General features: G+C 40.3%; 1 pseudogene; it reads right to left on the minus strand.

The window, feature by feature from the left end:
- Positions 1 to 5969: 5969 nt before the first annotated feature.
- On the minus strand, positions 5970 to 6087 carry LOC148478839 (5S ribosomal RNA; annotated as a pseudogene).
- Positions 6088 to 10466: the final 4379 nt, after the last annotated feature.

Consider the following 10466-nt stretch of genomic DNA (forward strand, 5'->3'; position numbering starts at 1 on the left):
TGACATATACGTTCTCACAAAATGAATGTAGCAGTAACAACTAGCCTACTGTAGATATTATGACTGGAAGTAATCCCCACCAATAAAAGATAGACTTGGGCGGCTGCTATCAGCAATACAGTAGACAGGGGCGTTTTAAGAGAGGAGGGGGCCCGTGTGCAGACTCATTTCCGCGGCGGGTGGTGCGGCAGTAGATTCTGGCTTAGTGCCAGAATCTACTGCTCATGCGCGGGTCTCCGGGAAAATGGTGCCCGCCCCGTTTTCCCGGGGACAGCAGTAGCAGGCATGTGCCACCATTTTCCCAGTGACCTCTGCAACGCCCGTCCGGCGCTGAGGTTCAGCACTACTGGAGATAATGGACAAGTATAAAGAATTAATGGCTGCAGGGTAAGTGGTGTGGGCCCACGTGCACCGCACACCCTGCACCCATTCTAGATACGCCCATGACAGTAGAGTAGTGGTTCTCACCATCGGTCCTCAGGACTCCCACATAGGTCACGTTTTCCAGGTCACCTGGCAGGTGCACAGGTGTATTCATTACTCAATGACACATTTTAAAAGATCCACAGGTGGAACCAATTATTTCACTTGTGATTCTGTGAAACCTGGAAAACATGCACTGTTTGGGGTCCTGAAGACCGAGTTTGAGAACCTGTGCAGTAGAGGAAGGAAAATATTTTACTCATTGTGCCTACACTGACTGATAACTGGTTATTATGACTCGGGAGTGCTTTCTGCTTATCAGAGATTTTGGGCACAGCGTCTTAGATGTTGGTGGTTACAACACTTTGGCCACATCTGTAGAATACTTTGCTGAGTATTGGTTTGTATGTGTTCTCTAAATGTATATTGGTGTAATAAAAACACAAAACCTTAACCATAAACATTCATTTTCGTGGTTACATGTAGCTGTTTTTTACTCTAGGCAAGTGGTAAGAATGAAAATGATTGCATTATGCCTTATTTCCTTCAGTTCTGCTTGTGTAAAGTGTAGTACAATATCTGGCAGGACAAGGCATTGTGACCTTGTACACTGCTCATCCTATTTACTCTTACATAGGTAGGTAATTGTAATCGCTGAGATCATTGACGCAAAACTCACGTCTTCATCGAAGCCTACCACCCCTCAGCTTAATCTCCACTCTTATTCTCTACTGTACTTCGCGTATCCCCGGCCCACCCTCCTACTGTTCTCCCCTCCTTTTAGCATGGAAGCTCTCACGGACAGGGCCCTCCATCCTCAAGATGTTCCCTATCCTTGCTTCCAGTGCTCCGGTCCCTTATCTTTAAAGCTGGTTACACGCACTCTCTGTCGGCCGATATATATCGTTACGACGCAGATCAGAATGATATATCGTACACATCATATAGTGTGAATTCCCAATCCATCGCTCACTGCCGTTGTTCATTGAATCGTCCCATCTGCTGTGCTGCACATCACATGGGACAATTCCACAGCCAATGCAGTGTTTGTCTTGTCTTGTTAATAAATAAGAGCCTCCTAAACACTGCTGAGTGATGTTAATGTAAGGAATACATATGTATTATGACAAGTATAACACAGTTTAGACATCACACTAAGAACCTCATTCAGAGTCTCGCAAGCGGCCGCTCGCTCGCTCTGAGCGATGGTCGCACAACTGCGCTTGCGTATTCGCAGTGTGCGTGTGCAAACTAGCAGCTGCGATGTAGAAGTGAGCGCTCGTAGTACATAGACATGTCGCTGCTTTGAGTGACAGATTGCACCGTTTGTGGGTGGTAACAGGGGAGGGTGCTTGTGAACGGGGGAGTGGATGTGCGAACGCAGGCGTGCCTGACCGTCAGAACGGAGTTTAATGGGAGTGCATAATTAGCAAAATTGCATCATGGCACACGTGACTTGGGTTGTTTTATACCCTGACTGCTCGCAGTGCTTGCGGGAGGGTAAGGTCTACCTCAAGTGCTGCGAGCAGCTTCGGTGGCTGCCGATGTTCCCGATTAATCATACATTGCCCGGAGATGACGTGTGTTGCGAGTGGCAAGGGGGCGTCTTTAAACACTTGCGAGCGCAAAATGCCGTAGCTCGCTAAAACATAGAGGCGGCCTCACACCGCAAAGAGCGAGCGCATGATTTGCACATCCTGCCCCTTTTTTCCAGCGAGCGATCGCATCTAGCGAGAGACTCTGAATGAGGTCCTAAGGTTGAAGAAGTCATCAGTTCTTTAAGTTCAGCCTCTGATATTTTAAATCAGGGATGGGAGAACCTCCGGCCCGCGGGCCGTATATGGCCCGTAAGATCATTTTCTCAGGCCCGGCCAATTGTGGCTGACCGGGTCCTGCAGGACGTGCTGTGTGCATGCAGCTGCCGGCCCAGTAACATCCCTCATCATCTCCCAACCAATGACCGTCCGCGTTAGCATCTCCTCAACCTATCAGAGTGACCTCCGCCTCCCGGTCACGTGACGGCTCTCTTCACGGATCCCTAAGACGGTGCTGAGCTGCCATTTTCCTCCAGCAGCTGCTGTACCATGCACCGCACGGGCAGACAATGTGCCTCGGGTGTCCATGCTCATGTCTGCAGCAAGGTGATGCCGGATCCCTCCCTTCTCCTGCCGGGTGCGATCCTCTGCATGTCAGACGCCAGAGCATAACGGACTACAAGACCACCACACACGAGATCATGTTCCCACTAAGAAGAAGCACCTGGACTGTGAGTAGGCCACATCTTGTGTTTTACCTGGGGCTGTGTGTGGTTATTACTGAACTGGGTTATCATTTAGGTTCACAAGACATTATTAATAATGTTCTGCTTTAGTAATGTTATACAGTGTGTGGGTATATTTGATATATATATATATAAGGCACATTTTTAAGTTGATACTTTAGTATGGCCATAGAATGATTTTTTAAATATCCAAATGGCCCTTGGCAGAGAAAAGGTTCCCCACCCCTGTTTTAAATGTATAGAAGATCCAGAAGAAGTTGCCCCCACAAGTAGCAATCTGATATATTCTCTGGATCAGTCGGCCCCATAATGTGCTCTAGTAATTATAGGTGCAAACACCATTTCTCTCTTTACGGGATCTATGTACTAAGCCTTGAAGATAGATAAAGTTCAAGGAGATTAAGTACTAACCAATCAGTTTCTAACTTTAACTTTATAGATTAGTGAGCAGATGTACTAAGCTCTGGAAAGTGATAAATTGGAGCGTGATAAACTACCAGCCAATCAGCTCCTAACTGTAATTTTTCAAACACAGCCTGTAACATGACAGTTGGGAGCCGAGTATCACTCTCCAATTTATAACTTTCCAGAGCTTAGTACATCTCCCCCTGTGTTTGAAAAATGACAGTTAGGAGCTGATTGACTGGTACTTTATATCCGTCCACTTTATCTCTCCCCAAGGCTTAGTACAGAGATACCTAAAAAGTAAAAGAATACCCCAGCTTACAGTAATGAATCTCATACTATTCTTTTTGTGAGGGTAAAGCCGTCTCTTTGGCACGTGCAAGTGATGATTCCTCTGGGATGTAGTTAGGAAGCCGGCGTTCGAAATGCCGACCGCCGGCTTCCCGACTGTTTAATCCCGGCAAGAGACTAATGTTAGTAGTCGAAATGCCGACCGCCGGCTTCCCGACTGTTTAATCCCGGCAAGAGACTAATGTTAGAAGTCGAAATACCGACCGCCGGCTTCCCTACTGTTTTATCCCGGCAAGAGACTAATGTTAGAAGTCGAAATGCCGACCGCCGGCTTCCCTACTGTTTTATCCCGGCAAGAGACTAATGTTAGAAGTCGAAATGCTGACGCCTATCATGAAGTCCCAGCGGCTGAATAATCTCGACGACGAAAGCCTGATCGTTAGAGATCCCGAAAGGGGCATGTAAGTATGTAACCCTACCCTTCACCCCCCTCCTAACCCTCCCTGGGGGGTGCCTAACCCTCCCTCCGGTGATGCCTAACCCTAACCCCCTTTCCCGCACCCTAAACCTCCTCGGGGGGTGCCTAACCCTAAGTCCTCCAGGGGGTGCCTAAACTTAACATCCCCTCCCAACACCACCTAGCTACGAGCTAACAGTGGCCGGCTTACCTTCATTCGGGAAGTCGTAAGGCGTGATTCCAGTGTTGGGATCTAGACGGGCATCTGCATTTCGACCCCTGTCTTTAGTCCCGAGTCGGGATTTCAACGCCAGCAATTTTGACAGACAGCTTCCTGGTTGTCAGTCTTTTAATTACATACTGTACGAAAGAACTAATCATATATGTTAGACACGAGAGGGCCTTCATGGAGACATACTACCCCTATGTTATCCAATTATTTTCTACTATATGTTTTCCCAATCTCTTTATATATTTTACCCAGGATTGAAGCCAGCCTTACAGGTTTATAATGCCCTAATTATTATTTTTATCCCCTTTTACAGATCAGTATTACATCTGCTTTCCGCCAATCCTGTGGCCCTATCCTGGTTATGATAAAGGCCATAACTATATAAAACACGGTGGTATATGGAGTGAGCTAAACTTTTTGTACAAGCTAACTTGGAGAGCTCTGATGTCATCACTCATTAATTATAATGTTATTTTGCATGTGTCCCCCTTACGCTGGAGCTAAGTACTATGCACATCTATGTGTGTTTTTCCATCACTGCAGTTTTATGCTCTGCTGTATGGTAATCAGAAGCGTGGGATTTGCAGAGTTATGTATGTAAGATTACAGAAGGAAACATGTTTACACAATGTAATGCATTACAGGGCTTTCATTCTTTCTACACTATTACTTTCTCCCCCTCACATTTATATAACACCCGTATCTTCCTCCTAACAATAACAATTATATATAATATCTGTGGTCCTGATACATTATTGGTGCAGTTGGGGATGATTATCAGATGAACCATACCAGATGATTCCTTGAAATATTTATAGGGGATGTAGTTGGCATCCAGGCTCCAGAATCCCGACGGTAAATATTAGGCTAGGGGTTAAGGTAGGAGTTAGGCACTAGGGGAGTGTTAGGCTTTTGGGGGGGGGGGCTTCGGGTTAGTCTGCAGGAAAGGTGGGTTAGGGTACTTACCTGCAGGCATAAGGATTCTGACTGTCGGGATGCCGCTGTCGGTATTCTGACCACCAGGGTCTCGTCTTTATAATACCTTGATAATACATTGTTGCTATCCAAAGTATATTGTATCCTCTACTGTTAATATTATAAGAATACTGGAATTATATACTCAAAGAACTCCTTACAAACTTCTCATAAACCTTATACTCTACAGCAGAGGTTCTCAAACTCCGACATTACAGTCCAGCTTTTAAGAATATCCATGCTATAGTTCAGATGGTTAAATCAAATCAACTGAAGTACTAATTAATTTATCTGTGCTCAAGCATGGATATTCTTAAAACGTGGACTGTAATGGAGTTTGGGAACCTCTGCTCTACAGGATAAATGATTCCTAGCAACATTCTCACTTGAGAGACTTCATAATGTACACAAGACAGGGGAAGATTCTGCACAGAGCGGGTTTTCTCAAATCAAATCAATAGTATCCAAAAAAGACCAACCATAAGTGATCATTGCTTTCAAATAAGATCATTCAGAAATTCGTTGGTGGTGCTCCCATAGCCCAAAAAGACAATACATACACAAAAAGAGGAAAGTAGGGCTAGTTGTTGGGGCACACTTAGAAAAATACAATTAAAATATAACTTTTATTAAATATAGGTCAATAAAATATAAGGTACCAAAATCCCCCAAGAAAAAGCAAATAAGACAAATATTAATGGATCTAATATAGATGGATCTAATTAGAATACAAGATCCTGAGGTGATCCTCTGGCGAAATATTTAACAGTTGATCATCATTCCAATGGGTATAATAATAATAGTCAAGAAAAATAAAAGTGTTTAACCATAAATTGGGTAAACGAATAAGGATATGGTTTGTGGTGCTCTGCCAAACGTCATTGGGGTCCCAAATATTCCTCTTTAATCTACGGCACCTGGTATTCCCTGGGGGTCTCCCCTCCAAGTACTAACCAGGCCTATCACCATTTGGCTTCCAAGATCAGACGAGATTGGGCATTTTAGTGATGTATGGCTGTAGTAATAGTCATATGAGGAAAGGTAGATTGCCCCCACCTAGGTCAGAGCAAGAACACAACCAAGTAATACATGTAGGACTATCACAGTGAAAAGTCCATTTTTATTATGAAAAATATTGTGTTCCAAAAAGTTTACGCATGAGCATAATTTAGTTGTTACACATATATATTGTACATCAACACTGTCGAATAAATCGTGCAGACAAATGAATATATTCTAATTATGATAAGTGTAACAGAGAAGTGTAATGGCTCGCCTTTTAATCCAAGTAGGATATCCACAGTAATTAGATATATCACATATATTCAAATATCATATCATCCCCTATGTAACTCACCCTATGTAATAATAGTATATCACAAGATAGGTACTTTCAATTGGCCATAGATATCACAAATGTCTTGAAGAAAGTCTTATCACAATGATAGTTATTTGGTATGCATAGATCACAAATGATCTGCTGTTAGTATAAACAATGAGCTAATAGAATAAGGTTCACATACATTACACAAAAAAGCATGAAATTAGCTCCAGGGTATATTCTGAAGCATATACATATCATATATCACAAATATCTTAAAGGGAACCTTTTTATCTCAATGTTTCAGTTTCCTCATATACATCCCTAGCAAATGATCTGCTGTTAATATAAACAATGATCTAATAAAATAAGGTTCACATACATTACACAAAAAAACATGAGATTAGCTCCAGAGAAAATTCTGAAGCAGATGCATATCATATATCACAAGTATCTTGAAAAGGAACCTTTTTATCTCAATGTTTCAGTTTCCTCATATACATCCATAGCAGGTGATCCATTCATTTAATAAGGCACCAAAAAGAGGGGGTGAAGTTGCAAAGCAGCAATTAATATACTACTTCTTGAGTAGGATGTCTGTCATGTGTGATCACATAATATCATAATATCCATATAAGGGGAATATACATGTAAGGGGAATGATTTGTGAAACTGCTAATCTCAGTACAAATACATAGTACTATGTCCCCTTAATAATGAAATGTAGCTCCTACGATAGAAAAATATCCCAACAGTTTGGAAATATAACCTGGGCAGCAGGAAGTAATTTACCTGCTCCAATATTAGAGCCCATGTAAAACTAAAATGGATATAAAGCCTCCTTGGCTAATACAATACCATCCCCATTGCGGTGGGAACCCAGAATCCTAGTCCATACATCGGCTGTACGCCGTCTGTTAGGTTCCCCCACTGTATGGTATATGAGTGAGGACGCGCGTTTCGCCCGACTGAGGGCTTGTTCACCTCGTGTGTATTACGTCACACGTAGCCGCTACTTAAATGCAGTGAATATTCATATCTCCCATCTTCTGGGAGATGTCATTGGGTGTTGGAAAATTACCCGCGCGATAGGCCACGCCCGCTGGTTACGTACCTAAGTGATCATGTGGCTAATCCAGGCAGCCTATCTCATTAAGGTAAAAATAAAGCATGCTGGTATCTGTAGTTTTGTACCAGTAAAACGAAACCATAGCATGAAGCGCTAATGAGATGAGTCAGGTCTCATTAAGTGTAGAGTGAAGCATGCTGGTGTCTGTAGTTTTATACCAGTTTTATACCAGTGAGTCAAGACCATAGCATCAGGCACTACTAAGAGAAGTCATATTAATAAAAGTATAATCTTTTCCAAGATTACTATTCATAATATGATAATGGTTTTTGAAAATGTATATATGTATATATAAACTCAATTTTTTAGCATTTAAGGAGTGGAGTGATGTTAAATGGAATGGAGCATGCTGGTATTCGTAGTTTTATTCCCTATAATTAGCAATTCCAATAATGCAGTAAGACATTAATAACATGAAGTGTGTTAATATACATGAGATGAATGTAGTTGTCTAATTAGTAGTATAATAGTAAAAGATATGGGAATATATAATGCCAGTAGTAAAAAATACCAACTAGATTTGATGTAAATATACAGGTAAACATAACACGATATACCTCATATAAATAGATGATAACACAGTATATTATATATTAACTAAGCAGCGAGTAACCCAGATCTTATTTAGATCTTATCAACCTTTCATGATCCTAATTAGTCAAAATCATGTCAATAATACATTGACTGATCAAATAGACCATGTATTGATAATTGATACCGCATAGATATAATAATCCTATTCTCTTTGAAAGAGATATTCATTTCTTATGGACATATTATAGTGAAAAATCAATCCTCAAAACGGTGTTGTAAATACAAAAAAGTGCATAAGAATGTGATGAAAAGGAATATGTGAGTAATAAAATGTTGTACCACTGATGAGACGTGCAAAAAGTGAATATATATAATGTATTATGGTTATTCATGAAAAAGAGAATAGTGAACGGTTAGGTGTATTAAGAGGTACAGGTGAAACAGAAAAGAATATAAATATAAGTGGATCAATATATCCATTGATTAATTTAGGTGATACAGACACACATGGAAAAAACACACTAAAAATTAATGAAAAAAGGAGAAAACAAAAAGAAAAGAAAAAGAAAACGTGAAAGAAAAATAAGAAAATATATATATTAACAATCCTAGACTTTTAATACCAATGTAATAATTTTAATAATTAAATTCATACTGTGATTTCATAAGTGTAGTGTATTGAATATTCTATCAAATATGTATTCACAAGGCCCTTAATTAATTCTAAAATGTCTGATAATAGATCTGGCTGCTTGCCAATTATGTATTTGAACTCTAGTGAAGTAAATCTCATATAATTCATGTAATCAATCAATCCTAAAATGTATGTGTAGCCATGTGTGTAAAAACTTATATCAAATATGTAGCTCTTAGTGGTATTTTAAAAGGTTGGGTAATAGGTCTGGCTGCTTGCCAATAATAATATATTCAAAATAAGAGAAATCTCATGTAATTCTTGTAGTCAAAAGATCCTAAAAATTAATAATAGGATCATATGTCACCAAGGTAATTGCCGAAATATAAGATTTAATTTTTTTGTATAGGAATACACTATAGTTTATGAATTCGTTCATCCCGTATGGATTGAGAGCTCCCAATTTAAAAGTCCACATGCTTTCTCGTTTAATTAATTCTTGTGTTAGGTCACCACCTCGAATGCCCATATTGATCTTCTCCAACCCAAATGCCTGAAGTTCTTTATAGTTATTATTATGGCATGTATAAAAATGACGTGCAACTGATGTAAGTTTCTTGAGTTTTGCTCTATCTGAGACAGCATTTCTTATTGTCTCTACGTGTTCAAGAACACGTGATTTCAGATTTCTCGACGTCATTCCAACATACCTAAGATTACAGCTACAGGTCAGGCAGTATATCACACCTGAGGTATTGCAATTGATAAAATCTCTGATTTTAATCTCAGTTCCATATTTATCAATCACTTTCTCTTGTTTAATCATATGTGAACATGCCTTGCAGGTCCCATAGGCATAGGATCCTTATGTTTTGTTGACACTCGTGTGATGTTTCACATAATGACTGTATACAAGTTGGTCTCTAAGATTTTTAGATCGTCGCCAACCCATCGCTACCTTTTTATCCAAAATTGATGACAAATCTTTATCTAAGTGCAGGACTGACCAATGTCGTTGGATAATGTCCTGAATGATTCTCCATTCTTTACAAAAATTGCCAATGAATCTTAGTCCTTCCTTATTCGTTTTGAGCTTTTGGTTATGTAGTTGTTGTTCACGGTCATTGAATATCAATTCTTCTCTTGGTTTTTCAGAGATGCATGCTTGTGCTCGTTTTATGCATCTCTTACTATATCCTCTTTCTCTCAGCCTATTCACAAGTTCCTGACTTTTAGTTTTAAATACATGTGCCTCAGAGCAATTGCGTTTCAGTCTTAGGAATTCCCCCTTAGGGAGGTTTTCAACTGTAGGGGGAAAGTGTGCACTGGTTTGGTATAATAGGCTGTTTGTTGCTGTTTCCTTTCTATAAAGTTCCGTTTGTATGGTTCCATCACTAGTTTTATAGATTTTTAAGTCCAAGAAAGTAACAGATTCTTGACTGTAAAAGTGGGTAAGTTTGATGTTACTGTTGTTATTATTTAGTTCTTGTATGAATTCAATGAGCAGGTCTTCTTCTCCCTCCCATATCATGAGGATGTCATCTATATACCTCCACCATCCTCCTATGTATTGTGTGTATTGTTCTCTTATTTCATTGAAGACAAATTCCTGCTCCCACTTACCCATGAAGAGGTTGGCATATGTGGGGGCACAAGCTGCCCCCATTGCCGTTCCTCTTTTCTGTAAGTAGAAGCAGTCCCCGAATGTAAAATAGTTCTTAGTCAAGATGAACTTCAGAAGATCCAGAAGAAATTGGTGAAATTGGCATGGTTCTTCCATTTTA

This window comes from Taudactylus pleione, unplaced genomic scaffold (genome assembly GCF_031769625.1).
Source record: "Taudactylus pleione unplaced genomic scaffold, aTauple2 ptg000652l, whole genome shotgun sequence".
Classification (NCBI taxonomy): Eukaryota; Metazoa; Chordata; class Amphibia; order Anura; family Myobatrachidae; genus Taudactylus; species Taudactylus pleione.